General features: G+C 45.0%; 1 protein-coding gene across 2 annotated transcripts in view; it reads right to left on the bottom strand.

Moving 5' to 3' along the window:
- Nucleotides 1-10,750, bottom strand: part of LOC123995279 (1-phosphatidylinositol 4,5-bisphosphate phosphodiesterase beta-4-like) — a 216,516-nt gene extending 205,766 nt beyond the window's left edge. For both annotated transcript variants that reach the window (XM_046298780.1, XM_046298782.1), the window contains exons 1-2: nt 10,540-10,750; nt 3,476-3,521 (exon numbers count right to left, since the gene is read on the bottom strand). The gene's annotated coding sequence lies outside the window, so the exon portion shown is untranslated. The remainder of the gene's footprint in view (nt 1-3,475; nt 3,522-10,539) is intronic.
- Between the last annotated feature and the right edge of the window lie 6,437 nt (nt 10,751-17,187).

Here is a 17,187-nt window from a genome sequence, read left to right as displayed (position 1 = left end):
TGTGTGTACGTGTGTTTGTGTGTGTGTCTTCCAACCGGAGGTAATTTCACAGATGTCATCTGATGCTGAGGCGACTAGATAATTTGGCCAAATATTTTATTAAAAGAAGCAATATTGATATGAGTTAACACCAGACATCTGTTGGAGGGACGTCTCTATCTTTCTTTCTCTATGTCACACACACACACAAGGCTCTATGGTGACTTTTTTTTACAAGGAGTACGTGTTCACCTAAGTTGAAAAACGTAGGCACACACAAAGAAATTTAGGAGTACATTTAAAAATATTTGTGGTAATAAATACCTAATTTACATAAGTATTCAAACCCTTTGCTATGAGACTTGAAATTGAGCTCAGATGCCTTTTTAAAATGATAAACTTAGATTAGCTAACACAATGTTCCATTGGAACATAGGAGTGATGGTTGTTGATAATGGGCCTCTGTACAACTAAGTAGATATTCCATTAAAAATCAGCCGTTTCCAGCTACAATAGTCATTTACAACATTAACAATGACTACACTGTATTTCTGATCAATTTGATGTTATTTTAATGGACAAAAAATGTGCTTTTCTTTCAAAAACAAGAACATTTCTAAGTGACCCCAAACCTTTGAACGGTAGCGAACATGTTAGGGGTGTAACGGTTCACTGAAATCATGGTTTGGTACATATTGCGGTTTTGGGGTCACGGTTTGGTTCGGTTTCGGGTACAGCAGGAAAATGAAATGCCATTCACAATGTTTAGCATTCACAATGTTCCTGGCATGTTGTGACAGGATTGTCATGTTGGGTCTCTCAAGTGCTCTCTTAATGCTGCGGTTGTAAACGTGTTGGAGGTGGGAATTTACCAGTTGTAAAGTCGTAAATACCAGTTGGATGTTATTTGAGAATGTTGATTGGCTAATGGCCAATAAACTAAAAGTACAGCTATCAAGATTGTAAACAAATGATAGAGTTCAAAAACCACATTAATAGATTGCTTTTTCTAAATGTTTTGTTGTTGCATTTAACTGCTGACAATGCTGTTATAGAGGGCATTTCCTTAGTATGGCACCCAGGCAAAACTACGTCGGCGAGTACATAAACTGCCTCTACCTTCCGTTCTATTGGCGAGTGTACAATCACTGGAGAACAAACTAGGCGAGCTCCGTTCAAGACTATCCTATCAACGGGACCTGAAGAACTTTAAAATCCTATGTCTCATCGAGTCGTGGCTGAAGAAGGACATGGATAATATACATGTAGCTGTTTTTTCTGTTTTTCTGCAACAGACGGACGGAACGGCAGCGTTGTGTAAGCTCAAGAGGGGTGAGGTGTATTAAGTCAATCTCAAAGTTCTGCTCACCTGAGTTAGAATACCTCATTATAAGCTGTAGATCATACTATGTTTCTGTCTATTTACCACCACAAACCGGTGCTGGAACTGGAACTGCACTCAATGAGCTGTATAGGGCCATAAGCAACAAAGAAAATTCTCATCTAGATGCGGCGCTACTAGTGGCCGGTGATTTTAACGCAGGGAATCTGAAATCCATTTTACCTCATTTCTACCAGCATGTCACTTGTGCAACTCGAGGCAAAAAAAAAACTGCAGATCACCTTTACTCCACACACAGAAACACATACAAAGCTCTCCCTCGCCATCCATTTGGAAAATCTGACCATTACTCTATCCTCCCGATTGCTGCTTACAAGCAAAAACTCAAACAGGAAGTACCAGTGACACGCTAAATACAGAAGTGGTCAGGCTTCATTAATAAGTGTATTGACGACATCTTCCCCACAGTGGTTGTACGTACATATCCCAAACAGAAGCTATGGATTACTGACAACATCCACACTGAGCTAAAAGCTAGAGCTGACGCTTTCAACGAGCAGGCAGTAAACCAGATGTGTATAAGAAAACCCACTATGCCTGACTAATCAAACAAGAAAAGCATCAATACAGGACTAAGATCGAATCCTAATACATCAGCTCTGATGATCGTTGGATGTGGCAAGGCTTGCAAACTATAATGGATTACATGTTTCAAGCAGACCACCATAGTCCCTGTGCCCAAGAACACCATGGTAACCTGTCTAAATGACTATCACCCCACAGCACTCACAGCTGTAGCCATGAAATGCTTTGAAAGGCTGGTCATGGCTCACATCAACACCATCATCATCCCAGACACCCTGGACCCACAGCAATTCACATACCGCTCCAACGGATCCACAGATAACACAATCTCTATTGCACTCCACACTGCCCTTTCCCACCTAGACAAGAGGAACACCCATGTGAAAATGCTGTTCATTGACTATAGCTCAGCATTCAACACCAAAATGCCCTCTAAGCCCATCACTAAGCTAAGGATTCTGGGACTGCAACTGGATCCTGAACCTCCTGATGGGCCGGGCCGCCCCCAGGTGGTGAGGGACAGCCTGGCAGATGTGTTGTTGCCTACCCTCAACACCTCCCTCTGCAACTGGATCCTGAACCTCCTGATGGGCCGGGCCGCCCCCAGGTGGTGAGGGACAGCCTGGCAGATGTGTTGTTGCCTACCCTCAACACCTCCCTCTGCAACTGGATCCTGAACCTCCTGATGGGCCGCCCCCAGGTGGTGAGGGACAGCCTGGCAGATGTGTTGTTGCTTACGTTCACCACCTGGGGTGGCCAGTCTGGAAGTTCAGGATCCAGTTGCAGAGGGAGGTGTTGAGGGTAGGCAACAACACATCCACCACACTGACCCTCAACAGGGGGCTCCTCGGGGGTGTGCTTAGTCCCCTCCTATACTCCCTGTTCACCCACAACTGCGTGGCCACTCATGACTCCAACACCATCATTAAGTTTGCCAATAATACAACGGTGGTAGGGATGATCATCAACGACAATGAGACAGCCTATAGGGAGGAGATCAGAGGCCTGGCAGTATGGTGCTTGGACAACAACCTCTCCCTCAACTTCAGCAAGACAAAGGAGCTGATGGTGGAATGAACACGCCCCCATTCATATCGACAGGGCTGTAGTGGTGTGGGTCTAGAGCTTTAAGTTCCTCGGTGTCCACATCACTAAGGATATATCCTGGTCTGCACACACCAACACAGTCATGAAGAGGGCATGACAACGCCTTTCCCAGTGGGAGGCTGGAGATGGTATTTACACACAACAGATACTGTATAATGTTCTGTTTCCACTCCTCCCACATTCAACAGTACAGAGAAGATCTCCTGCTCCTACATGTATAGATTACATAGGACGTGTATCTCTGTCATTAAGGGCAGGCTGTAGTTCACAAACATGTTTACCAACCCCAAAAAATGATTTCCACTCTACAGAGAAACGTCATCGAACATGATGTGTGTTTCATATGCAATAGCCGAGGAAGTTCTACAAAGACCACCGAAAAGACTAAGAGTATAAACAACAACCATCGGGTTCACTGTTAACACCAATAGGTATTAAGTCTAATATAACTCTCCAACTTACCAGTTCAACATGAAGTAACTTCAGTGGGTGAAACTCATATCTTGGCCTGTGAGGACAGAGGAGGGAACATTTAAAGGCCCAATGCAGCCGTTGTTATCTCAATATCAAATCATTAAAAAATGTTTCTTAGCAAAGATTAATTTCTCAAGCAATAATTTAGCTAGGACTGTCTGGGAGTGGTCTGAGTGGGGAGGGGGAAACTGAAAACTAGCTGTTATTGGCAGAGATGTTTGGAACCCTCTTTCTTATTGGTTTATTAACTCATTTAACGCCTGGTTTCGGGTGGTCTTTTCAAAACAGCTGTTAACCTAAAAGGAAATGATCATAATTGTCATATTTTCACAGTTTTATTCCGACCTCCTGGTGTGGAAATGTATATAAAACACAAGCAAATCTAGTATTTGACTGGACTGGGCCTTTAAGAACAAGTCAGAGGCAAAAAGCTCTGGACATTAGGAGCCTCCCCTTAAATCAAGAAACTCATTCAACCTATGGACATGAACCTCACAGATGGACTGCAGACAGACACACACACCTCCGCGGCCCCTCTCCCCTGCCAAGGAAAACACCCTAGTAAATTAGAATATCCACAATGGGGGCTTGGGAAGAGAGTCCTGTTTTGGTTAGCTATAACAATAAAGCGGAAAGCTATGAATCATAATGTGCTTAAACAAACGATGGAACTATTCGTCATAGATAATCAGATCTGTCTGTTGTTTTCAACTCATTTTCAGTGTGTGTATGTATGTACAGTTGAAGTCGGAAGTTTATATACAACTTAACCAAATACATTTAAACTCAGTTTTTCACAATTCCTTACATTTAATCCTAGTAAAAATTCCGTTTTTAGGTCAGTTAGGATCACCACTTTATTTTAAGAATGTGAAATGTCAGAATAATAGTAGAGAGAATGCTTTATTTCAGCTTTAATTTATTTCATCACATTCCCAGTGGGTCAGAAGTTTACATACACTCAATTAGTATTTGGTAGCATTGCCTTTCAATTGTTTAACTTGGGTCTAACGTTTCGGGTAGCCTTCCACAATAAATTAGGTGAACTTTGGCCCATTCCTCCTGACAGAGCTGGTGTAACTGACTCAGGTTTGTAGGCCTCCTTGCTCGCACCCTCTTTCAGTTCTAACGATGGTCATTATGGCCAAACAGTTCTATTTTTGTTTCATCAGACCAGAGGACATTTCTCCAAAAAGTACGATCTTTGTCCCCATGTGCAGTTGCAAACCCTAGTCTGGCTTTTTATGGAGGTTTTGGAGCAGTGGCTTCTTCCTTGCTGAGCGGCCTTTCAGGTTATGTTGATATAGGACTCGTTTTACTGTGGATACAGATACTTTTGCACCTGTTTCCTCCAGCATCTTCACATGGTCATTTGCTGTTGTTCTGGGATTGATTTGCACTTTTTGCACCAAAGTGGTTCATCTCTAGGAGACAGGTTTCCTTCCTGAGTGGTATGACAGCTGTGTGGTCCCATGGTGTTTATACTTGCGTACTATTGTTTGTACGTGGTACCTTCAGGTGTTTGGACATTGCTCCCAAAGATGAACCAGACTTGTGGAGGCCTACAATTTTTTTTCTGAGGTCTTGGCTGATTTCTTTTGATTTTCCCAAAAGAAAAGAGGCACTGAGTTTGAAGGTAGGCCTTGAAATACATCCACAGATACACCGCCAATTGACTCGAATGATGTCAGAAACTTCTAAAGCAATGACGTCATTTTATGGAATTTTCCAAGCTGTTTAAAGGCACAGTCAACTTAGTGTATGTAAACTTCTGACCTACTGGAATTGTGATACAGTGAAATAATTGAAATAGTCTGTAAACGATTGTTGGAAAAATGACTTGTGTCATGCACAAAGTAGATGTCCTAACAGACTTGACAAAACTAGTTTGTTAACAAGAAGTGTGTGTGTGTGTGTGTGTGTGTGTGTGTGTGTGTGTGTGTGTGTGTGTGTGTGTGTGTGTGTGTGTGTGTGTGTGTGTGTGTGTGTGTGTGTGTGTGTGTGTGTGTGTGTGTGTGTGTGTGTGCACTAGGCTACCCTGTCTTTCCCAGACCTTACATGTCCATCTCCCTGATAGATGGATCAAAGCAGCATAGCTGTTGTGTGAGAAGAGGAAGAGAGGACAGGAGGAAAACATGATACCTCAGTCAAAACAAAGGATGGAAATATGGAGTCCGATGACTGATCTCGAGCAGACTGGGGCTGTGTCCCGTTGCAACGCCACTGGATGACCACGGTAGGTGTTGGACCGATAGATACAAGGTCGCTGGTTCCAGTCCCACTTGTCTTACCCCAGGAATTTGCTTCCATACGATGTTGGTTACCTCGTCAATGTCAAAATCCCACGTGGGAAGACCCAAACACAGACAAACACAACCTCCACTGACACAGTCATGACCATGATACCACTGCCAGCTTCTCAAAACACAACAATCATTGTGTGTGTGTTTTCTGATTGACATCTCCACAGCCAGACCAGTACAGCAGCGCTAGGGGACTCCCTCCTCTAAACAGCATCATGCAGCAGGTCTGAAGACCAGACAACAATCATTGTGTGTGTGTTTTCTGATTGACATCTCCACAGCCAGACCAGTACAGCAGCGCTAGGGGACTCCCTCCTCTAAACAGCATCATGCAGCAGGTCTGAAGACCAGACAACGTCTATGTTTGAACCCTTAACAACATCACTGATTTACTGATTAACAAATCAATATTGTCTGAAACCAGACAACGTATGTTTGAACCCTTGTGTCACTGATTTACTGATTAACAAATGTATTGTAGTGTGTGTGTGTGTGTGTGTGTGTGTGTGTGTGTGTGTGTGTGTGTGTGTGTGTGTGTGTGTGTGTGTGTGTGTGTGTGTGTGTGTGTGTGTGTGTGTGTGTGTACACACGAGTCCTCTACCACTAGATGCAGAGCCACACAGAAGTATCCTTCTAGTTTTGAAGGCAGCAGGGTAAACGGTGTGACTCATAGCAATCCTATCTGTTTGTTTTGCCTGTCTGGCTAAATGTCATTTCAGACGTGATCAGCTACAGAACTGCCGGAGACTGCTTATAGGTCCACCCCAATCTCTATTTCCTGTTTTACAGTTCACCTAAACATTATACTTTATCACGGCATTGCATTTGCTTTATTTTGTGTCTAGGATTCTGGAATAAATCTATTCTGCTTTTTTCACATCACTTGCCTTGGTTCAGCATTTATTTATTTATTTCTGAGCCAGGCACCAGCAGCAAGCTACTGTCAGCCAGCTGCTGTCAGACAAATACCATTTCCTCCTTGGAGATTTGAGATTAAAACAAGCACTTTTTAGCTGCCTAAACCGGTCTCCCTTTTCAGGGACCTGATTCACAACGAAGCATCAGCCATCCCATTAACACAACACAGTCAATATTCATCACAAAATCACTGCATTGTTTAATAGCAGCCAAATATATCACCTTTCCAAACAACCTGTACAATATGGCGCAGACAGCTTTTAGACAAGCAGCATAATCTGAGCCTTGGCCAACGAACAAACGCCCTGAATCAGTAGAAGCTTTCCCCTCATAACAATAATCATACCCTCTGACCCGAAAAAACACAGCCGTTAAGCTTCTTAGCCCAACTCTCTTCATCAGAATCAGCTTTAGGCTATGGTGGCTTCTAAACTATGCAGGTAAGGTAATTTGAGACCTATAAGGTTATATCTGAGCAAAGCAATGTTCTGAGATATTGAGCATTCAGGTATCTCAGGTATCACATCTCAGGTATCTGACCTGTTTTGTAGTCCTCACCTTAAAGGAGCCTAAAGTGCAGAGGGAGTTGCAGTCGCAGATAGAACCTTATGGCTCTGAAATGTCAATCTGGGTTCAACCATAAGGTCCTGTCTGACACCCAATGTTAAAATGATTTCAATTTCAATAGACAAGTACAGATTTGTAATGATTAAATAAAGAGAATATCCTTCCTTATTTCTAATCATGTCATCACATTTGTTAAACACATTTACACATTTGATTTAACACATTTGTTAAAGCAATAGTTCCCTAAAAATGACAAATACACTATATTATCCCATGGAGAACTAACCACGTTGCTAAAGCTGATATATTTTTCTGGTCTCTGACACCCAAAGTCAGTAAATTACTTGCTATTTACCAATAAAATGTGGTAAGTTATGTAATTGTAGAGAAATGCCCCTTCCATGCAGGTTTTCGTATTGATATAGAACACGATAAAAGCAGCAATGCCTCTCCTAAGGGCGTTAAACATGCTCTAAGAAACCTGTGTTCATTTGTTCTTACCATAAAGAACTTACGTTATGGCTATTCTTCTAAAAATGGGTGGGAAAAAACTATTCAAGTAATTAAAAATGAGGACCAGAACCTATTATATCAATAATCAAAGACTTGGAACTATAAGGTTCTATCTGCAAAATGAACACTAGGTGTGAAAAATATTAGGAACATCCTAATATTGAGTTGCACCACCTTATGCCCTCAGAGCAGCCTCAATTCATTGGGGCATGGCCTCTACAAGGTGTCGTAAGCGTTCCATAGGGATGATGGACCATGCTGACTCCAATGCATCCACCAGTTGTGTCAAGTTGGCTGGATGTCCTTTGGGTGGTGGACCATTCTTGATACACACAGGAAACTGTGCAGTTCTTGACACAATCAAACCGGTGCGCCTGGCACCTACTATCATACCCCGTTCAAAGGCACGTCAATCTTTTGTCTTGCCCATTCACCCTCTGAATGGCACACATACATAATCCATGTCTCAATTGTCTCAAGGTTTAAAGATCCTTATTTAACCTGTCTCATCTACACTGATTGATGTGGATTTAACAAGTGACATCAATAAGGGATCATAGCTTTCACCTCGATTCACCTAGTCAGTCTATGTCATGGAAAGAGCACTCAGTGTATAGTTTTGAGATAATGAGTATTTTTCAAGTCCCAAATCTCAGAACCGTTTTGTAATGTCTCCCTCTTTCATGACTCAATGAATATATCACCTTACAAACAATTATTTTTGATTGACAACACAGCAATGAGATTGTATTCCAGAATTAACCTTATAGCACCAAGCCAAAAGGGGTTTGGGCAAATAGAACTTTCAGATTTGTCTTTTTTTTCTCCATAGTAAATAAACTTGTTTTATCATCTGACATATCTCACATATAAAGGTTTACTAAAGAGCAACTTTATGTGAATAACTCCTTTTTTACCAAATGTCATAGACCTTTATAGTCCCAAGGTCACTAATGGTTTTTGTGCGAAGGAGGTAGGTAGGGCAATGTTTGTCTCTCTAATCACAATCGAAGTGCGTATGCCACTGTGTCAATACTATAAACCTGGATAGGGCTCTCTTTCTACACACAGCAGACATGCAGTGACAGAAGCTGCAGAACGGTCAATGGACACAGACAGACACTTCATTAGAGTTAGAAATCTATAGACATTGTTTTAAGTCGCTATTACTATACCACTACTGTTATACAGTACTGTTTTTATTGTAGTAAACAAGTGTTTTCTTTAGTCATTATAGACTCCTGAGATCCTATGTGTCTGATGAAAAGCATGCAACACATAAGCAGATGGAATGTTTTTTCTTTCTCATCAATCTGACATTTTTTGACGTGTTTAATTCGTTCTAGTGACCAACAGCAACATACTGCATTTTCCATTTAAGGTCAATTCGGCCATTTGCTTCCAGGGTGAATATCTTGGTCGAATCTAAGAAAGCAGCCACTTCAGTGCATATCGAACGAGTCGTGGCAAACGTGTCTCTATCCCCCCTCTCCCCCCATAATCAGAATCGGCTAAATACCACTTCAAACACACGTCCTGCTGCCTGTCAATGACCGCACGCTTCACACACAGGACATTGGCTCCGTGCGTGCACGAGAACAGGTGTCAGTTCCGCGGACAGGAGTGCGTCTACAACACCACTGAACCAAAACAAGGTATCCTGTGTACACTTGTTATCCCTTACCGTCAACATACATGTCGACTGCTATTTATTTACAAAAAAATACCTTGGACAAATGCCTTTCGCAATGTCAAAACAGAAAATGCACTACTAACGTTAATGCATCTCAAAAAGCTGTCTGATACTAACAGAAATCAGTATAGCTCGACAGGAGTAGCCATTGGCTGATTGTTATTTCTTGATTCTCTTGCTTTATGTTGTGATGGAAGAAGCGGAACATGTATGGCAAATGAGAGCACACTGCACACACACACAGCCCCAAACATCAGAATACTGGCTAACGTCAGCAAGCTAGTTGTCTGACAAGCAGACATCGTTAGCATGAATTGTGATCTATATCTCTACAGAATAGTGTATAAATAGAGCAAACTATTGTTCAATAACTCGTATGTTTGTTATCTAACTTAGCTAGTAGCTGCCATATGTTTAAACCCAAATCATTTAGAGTGGTTTGCGTAAAAGCTAGCCTAGCAGGTGGTGCATCTCTCATGCAAGCATGCCAGTCTGACTACTTTTATGGGCAAGCAAGCTGGGTATCCCTGCTATTGTCTGTCCTGATAGCTAGCAGCTAGCAAGCCTCTATCTTGGGAGAAGAAAATACCGATATTCCCCTCCATTTGTTAAGTTTTTGACGCTGCAAACCAGCTGACTAACAGTACACCACAGATGAATGGGGATACATACCTTTGATTAGCCTATATACCGTTTCTGATAACGTTCCAATTCACAAAAACGAAAGCAATGGATGGATAGGGCATCCATGCACGTGTTGTGCATGCTTGTACACGAGCTATAATGTTATTTTACATCAAACCAAGAACTACCCTTTCGAAAATAACCCACAAGATTTGCCGCTGTTTCTGCAATCTAGTTTCCAGAACGACCTCTTTGGGAGTGGAATATTCTCACGGGTTTCAACCACCAATATGAAAACAAGTCAACGTTTATCTCTCCAATACTGTAAATTAATAGACACCCAGTTCAACGAATCATACAAAAGTGGTGCTCAGCAAAACATTGCAAAAGTCCCACTTGCAGCCAAAATGGCAGAAATATGAAAATGCCCTTACGTAAATTGGTTGCGACGAGAACAGATAAAATCCGATGTGAGAAATGATGCTTGCAGAGGCTGGGCCGGGATTTTCTCTCCTTTTTACAGCTGCTGTGCTGTATCTCCCGCCCTCTCTCTGTTCCTCTCAAACTATGTCTCTCTCTGTTCCTCTCAAACTATCTCTCTCTCTTCCCCTCTTGTCTTTATCCTTCCCTTCCAAGAGCCCGCTCCTCTTGTACCACTCGCCATCCAGTGGAGAATGGCCATATGCGTTCCTATAAGGAACCACGCTCGGGATTTGTGTGCGCGCGTGCATGCGACTAGTGTACGTGCGTGCATGTGTGTGTGCGGCTCAGACAAATGACAGGTTGTAAAGGAATATTATGTATGTTACACTACAATTTGGCGTGTGTGTGTGTGTGTGTGTGTGTGTGTGTGTGTGTGTGTGTGTGTGTGTGTGTGTGTGTGTGTGTGTGTGTGTGTGTGTGTGTGTGTGTGTGTGTGTGTGTGTGTGTGTGTGTGTGTGTGTGTGTGTGTGCTCATCCCACTAACAGTAGCCCACAAATACAAATGCAATGCTTTTTTTTGAGAGGCCTTGTCATGTTGGTATAAATGTTGATACTTGAGTAGCCTAAGTAGGTAGAGCCCTCTCTAAATGATCCTCTCCTTGAGACCTTATATCAAATCAAATGATCAAATCAAATGTATTTATAAAGCCCGTTTTACATCAGCAGATGTCACAAAGTGCTTATACAGAAATCCAGCCTAAAACCCCAAACTGTTTCGTGTGGCAGGTAGTCTAGCGTTTAGAGGATTGGGCCAGTAACCAAAAGTAGCTGGTTCTAATACCAGAGCCAACTATGTGAACATCTGTCAATGTGCCCTTGAGCAAGTCATTTAACCCTAATTTGCTCCAGGAGTGCAGTACTACTGTGGCTGACCCTGTAAAACAACACATTTCACTGAACTTATTTGGCATATGTGACAATAAAACAGCTTAATCCTGACATGTTTATTTCTTGGTCTGACAAGAGAAAATCTAAACTACTGTTTCTAAGCCCCTGCAGAGAAACAACATGATCAAAATCATATAAACTAATTGGCGTGACATCATAGTGTCACGCCCTGGTCGAAGTATGTATGTTTGTCTTCATTTATTTGGTCAGGCCAGGGTGTGACATGGGTTTATTTTGTGGTGTGTTTTTGTATTGGGGTTTTAGTAGGTATTGGGATTGTGGCTGAGGAGGGTTGTCTAGGAAAGTCTATGGTTGCCTTGAGGCGGTTCTTAATCAGAGGCAGGTGATTATCGTTGTCTCTGATTGGGAACCATATTTAGGCAGCCATGTTCTTTGAGTGTTTCGTGGGTGATTGTTCCTGTCTCTGTGTAGTTTCACCAGATAGGCTCGGTCACTTTGGTTTTTCTTTTTTTTCCTTGTTTTGGAAGAGAAGAGAAGAGAAGAGAAGAGAAGAGAAGAGAAGAGAACGAGCGCCATTCTCCTTGCGGAGATGGTGCTAAATCCATCAACACGGTCGGTCCCTGGGATTGGGCTGGCCAACACGATTCATTTTGCTTGGAAGGAAAAGGAGTTGGAGCCTATAGGACGGGAATCCTTTGGAAGGATAATATTGATGGGGATTCTAAAGCTGACGGTGAAGGACGTGTTTTGTTTCCAAGGCAACTCGTTGGAGGGAGCATACGACGTGGCACTATATACAGAGGAAAAACACGATGATATCCTGAGAAGGGCAAGAGCAGTGGGAGGTGAGAGGCCGATGTGTCACTACGATATAACAAGCCTGGCGAAGAATAACTTTAGGGTTGTAACTGTCAACATTTACAACCCTTACGTTAAGGACGAAGAGGTGAGGGCTTTTCTGGGGAGATACATGGATAACGTCTCCTCAGCAAGGCACCTCAAAGAGTCCCTTGGGTTTTGGAATGGGAGGAGAGGCTTCCAGGCCCTCCTCAGGGAGGACCCAAAGGGATATGGTGGCTACCTCCATCCTCCTGCTATGTTCTCCCTAGGGGCTGACAGGGGGACGTTGTTTTATGCACGTCAGCCCCCATTTTGCAGTCGCTGTATGGCCTACGGTTACATATTCGCCTCATGCAGTACACGAAAATGCAGATTTTGTGCATCTGAGGATCACGAGGCGAGAGATTGTGACAAGCCTAAGACGTGCCATGGGTGTGGCTCGTCAGCACACCTGTGGCGGGGGGTGCCCGGCCCGTCAGAGGTCATATGCGTCTGCGGCTGGGGGGGGAGCAGGAGCGGGGGATGGGGGAAGAAGAGGAGGGGAAGGAAGCACGCCTCATTACCAGAGTACAGGTCCAGAGGGAAAGGCCACAAGGAAGGAGGAGGAGCCAGAAGTGGCAGATGGAAGAGAGAAGGAAACGGAATGCACGGGAGTAGGAGAACCAGGAAAAGCGGTGGAAGAAGGCAACCGAGTGGAGGAGCATGAGAGAGAAGAAAGCGAGGGAGGAGTGGTGGAGAAGGAGACGGTGGAAGAGCAAGTGGACTGGGGGGGAAAGTGCCCTGGTGGAAGAGATGAGGGGTATGGTGGAGGAGCTGGCGGGGAGGGTGGTATCTCTCCACTGCCGCCATCACCAAAGAAGAGTATGAAGAGGAGGGGGCGATTGGCCGACAGTGAGGGGGAGGGGATGGCCAAGAGAGTGATGGGGGCGGGAGAAACCTCTGGGTTGCTGCTGGTTTCCCCAGGCCCTCAACTTGGGTTGGGTGGGGACACACCTAACAAGACTCAGGACTGGGTACAAGAGGAGGTGGGGAGTTTTTTGTTTGGGGACTCAGCCTCCCCAATTTTTTTCCAAACCAGCTGCAACACTGGGGAGGGGGAGGATTGTGGGGGTAGACCTAGGGTGCAGGGCACCCCGGGGCCAAACACTATTCCTGCATCCTGGGATGGTGTGATGGAGGAAGAGGGGGGGATGTCGGGATTACGGATGGTGTTCTCACCGGTAGATATGGAGCAGGGGAGCATCGGGTGAGTCTCCTGTTTTATGTTTTTTTTTCTGTCTGGGTTTAGAATTTGAGTGCATTATATGTTTTTATTTTTTTCATTGTGTCTAATTTTACTTTTGTTAGTTTAAATGTAAGGGGTTTAAGGGATTTTGTTAAGAGGAGGGCGGTTTTTAGTTATTTGGAGGGTGTGGGGTTTGATGTGTTTTTTACAGGAGGTTCACCTGAGGGATGGAGGGGATGTTAGTAGGTTTAATAGGGAGTGGGACAAGGGGGAGTTGGTTTGGGGTGTTGGGGGGGGGTGCACTCATCGGGGGTAGGGATTTTGTGTGGGCACAGGGAGGTAAAAGTGGAGGATTCTTTTGTGGTAATGCAGGGGAGGGTTATAGGGGTGGATGTCACGATAAGGGATTGTACATTTAGATTAGTGGTGGTGTATGGGCCACAGGTGGTGGCAGACAGAAGGGAGATGGTGGACTGTCTAACGCCCCTGTGTGTCACAAATAGGAAATTAGTGATAGGGGGGGATTTTAATACAGATTTAGGAAGAGGGGCGCCATTGCCAGGCTAATGGCTTGCCATGGTCTGGTAGATGGTGGTCTGCACACTACTCCGAAAATGGACGGTCCTACATGGCGCAACTCCAGGGAGGTTGAGCGGAGGCTCGACTATATTTTTGTACCCAGGTCTTTGGGTAAGTTGTCTGGGCGGCTGTTGCCAGTTTTCTTTTCGGATCACGACGGGGTGCTCCTGCAGGTGGGGTCGCCAGTCTGCCTCTTTGGTAGGGGGTACTGGAAGCTAGATCGGGATGTGCTGGAGGAGCAGGCTTTTGTTGACGGGTTTTATGGTTTCTTTTGGAGGCTTGAGGGCCTCCGGTCCATGTGCAAGGGGGTGTTAGAGTGGTGGGAATTAGTTAAGGTGTGGATTAGGGCTTTTATAATACGGTATTGCAAGAGGAAAAAAGGGAGGAGAGGAGGGAGGTGGATCGTATCCAGAGGTTAATTGAACTCTAATACGAGGCAGGCAACCTCGGCGGGTCGTTTGACCTGGAGAGATCCGCAACCCTAAAGGCGCAGCTCAGGGAGTTGCAGGAGCGGAAGGCTCGAGCTTTCCTTGAGCGTGCGCATAGTGGCTTTCTAGAACATAATGAGACTTGTTCTGCTATGTTCTTTAAGTTGGTTAGGACCAGACAGAGTAGGAAGGTAATGCATGGTGTTAGGGAAGAAAATGGTAGTATAGTTAGAGAACCAGAGGATATGGTCAGGGTGACAACTGATCATTTCCAAGGTTTATTTAAGGAAAGGGAAATAGATGTAGAGCAGGAAAATGTGTTTTTAGAACACTTGTCCAGGCGGTTGCCGGAGGACATTAGAGAAGTGATGGAGGCCCAGATCTCACTAGAAGAGGTTGAGAGCGCTCTTAAGAGGATGGGAAAAGGGAAGGTGCCTGGGACGGATGGGCTGCCGGCTGAGTTTTATCTCAAGTTTTGGGGTATACTTGGACCAGTGGTCCTCGAAGGCTTGAAGGCCATCCTTGAGACGGGGGTCCCAGGGGGATCAATGGCTGTTGGTGTGCTGTCACTTTTATATAAGAAGGGGGAAGTAACAGACCTTGGCAACTGGCGGCCGTTGACCATGCTGTGTGTAGATTACAAGCTACTTGCAAAGGATTTAGCAGACCGGTTGCGCACAGCCCTTCCCTACGTCATTCATGAGGATCAGACGTGCGGGGTAGAGGGCCGCTCTATTAGATGGAACCTACAGTTAATCAGGGACTCCAACGCTTGGGTTGAAGATAGAGGACTGCCTTTAATGGTAGCATGGATTCGTACATTATATGTCGGAGCGGGGTGCCGAGTTAGTGTAAATAGTCACTTGGGTGACGTTTTTGACCTCTCGTCTGGGGTCAGGCAGGGGTGCCCATTCTCGGCTCTCCTCTTTGTTCTGTACATGGAGCCTCTGGGGGCTGCCATTAGGGCAGACACAGGGGTGGAAGGCTTGCTGATCCCTGGTAGTGGTGGGTTGCGTGTTTAGATGACGCAGTACGCCGACGACACTTCCTTGCTGTTGTGCAAGGACTCGTGCCTGACAAGGTCCCTTGCCATCTTTGGGGATTTCACCCGAGCGTCGGGAGCAGTTCTGAACCATGCAAAGTCTTCCGTCAAGTTTTTCAGAAGATGGCGCGGTAGAACGGATGTGCCTGGGGGGTTATCTCTCTGTGAGGGGGCCCTGAGGATTCTCGGGGTCCATTTTGAGACCTCAGGCTCAGCGACGCTAAACTGGAACATGCGTATCGCAGTGGTACAGAGGAAGCTAGCAATGTGGAAAGCTAGGTATTTGTCTTTTATGGGCAAAGTCCTGGTCCTAAAGGTGGATGTGTTGCCGTCTCTGTTGTATTTTGCATACATCTACCCATTGCCGGCTTGTCTGAGGAGGCCTCTAGTGAGAGTGTTTCAGTTTATGTGGAGTGGCAGGTGCGAGTGGGTCGCCAGGGCACGCATGATCTGTCCCATCGGGGAGGGAGGTAGGGGGGTACCACATTTCCCCCTCAAGCTGGACACAATTTTTGTTTCTTTCTTGTTAACGGAGCTTGCTCAGCCAGTGATACACCCGTCCAGTTACCTCCTGCTGCGGGTGTTTTTCTCGTATCAGGCGAGAAGCATAATGGTGTGGTCTAACACGGGTCCTCGGGCGGAACCTCTGCTGTGGCACTTTGGTCATGCGGCCAAGTGGCTGCGTGCGCACCCTGAGGTTGAAGTTGCCCGAGTAGGTTTAGATCACAGGCACCTGTACGAGGAGGTCAGAAAGGCAGGGAGTCCGGCGCCTGTAGTGGGCATCTCGGAAATGGTCTGGGAGGGAGTGCAGGCGCGTGGTCTGGATAACAGGCTCAAGGACCTGAATTGGTTGAGCCTTCATAAGTGTTTGCCGGTACGTTCCATCTTGTACCGGTATAATTTGGTGCAATCCCCCACCTGTCTAAGATCCTCTTGTGGCAGGGAGGAGACTGTGCGCCATGTCTTTTGGGACTGTGCCTTTGCCGGAGTAGTATGGGCTAGGGCACGGGTGTTGTTAGGTTTGGTAAAGGGGGATTTTGTATTGACGTGGGCCAGGTTAGAGAGGGGTGTAGGGAGAGCGAGAGGGATGGATAGGGACAGGTTTCTGCTCTAGCTTCTCATGAGTCTCTTTAAACGGGGGCTGCGGGAAGCAAGGCAGAACATGGTGAAGACGGGGAGAGATTGGGGGGTGGAAGGGATAGTGAGGAGGGTGGAAGGAGATTTGAGGGGGAGGATGAAGAGGGAGGAGAGGAAGTGGGGGCAGCATGCTGCTTGGGAGAGGTGGAAGGGGGGTTTAGGGCTGGGTGTCATTTAGATTTGTAAGAGGATAGATAGGGAGAGGTATTTTGTAGGGTGACTGGGAGGGAAGATGCTCCCCTGAGGTTTTGTTTGGGGTTTATGTTTAGTTTAATTAGTTTATTTAAAATACCATTATTTGTGTATGTATGTAAATTATGAGTTGTAAAGAATGAATGGTATTGAAGATAATAATTTATTTTTTATTTAAAAAAATAGGCTGTATAGGTTTTCACATTTTTCCGTTTGTTGTTTTTGTATTGTTCGTGGTTTTTCTTTATTAAAGATGTATCGAACTAACCACGCTGCATTTTGGTCCGACTCTCCTTCAACGGAAGAA

This window comes from Oncorhynchus gorbuscha, linkage group LG14 (genome assembly GCF_021184085.1).
Source record: "Oncorhynchus gorbuscha isolate QuinsamMale2020 ecotype Even-year linkage group LG14, OgorEven_v1.0, whole genome shotgun sequence".
NCBI classification, from domain to species: Eukaryota; Metazoa; Chordata; class Actinopteri; order Salmoniformes; family Salmonidae; genus Oncorhynchus; species Oncorhynchus gorbuscha.
This window is presented reverse-complemented; position numbering and strand designations above follow the sequence as displayed.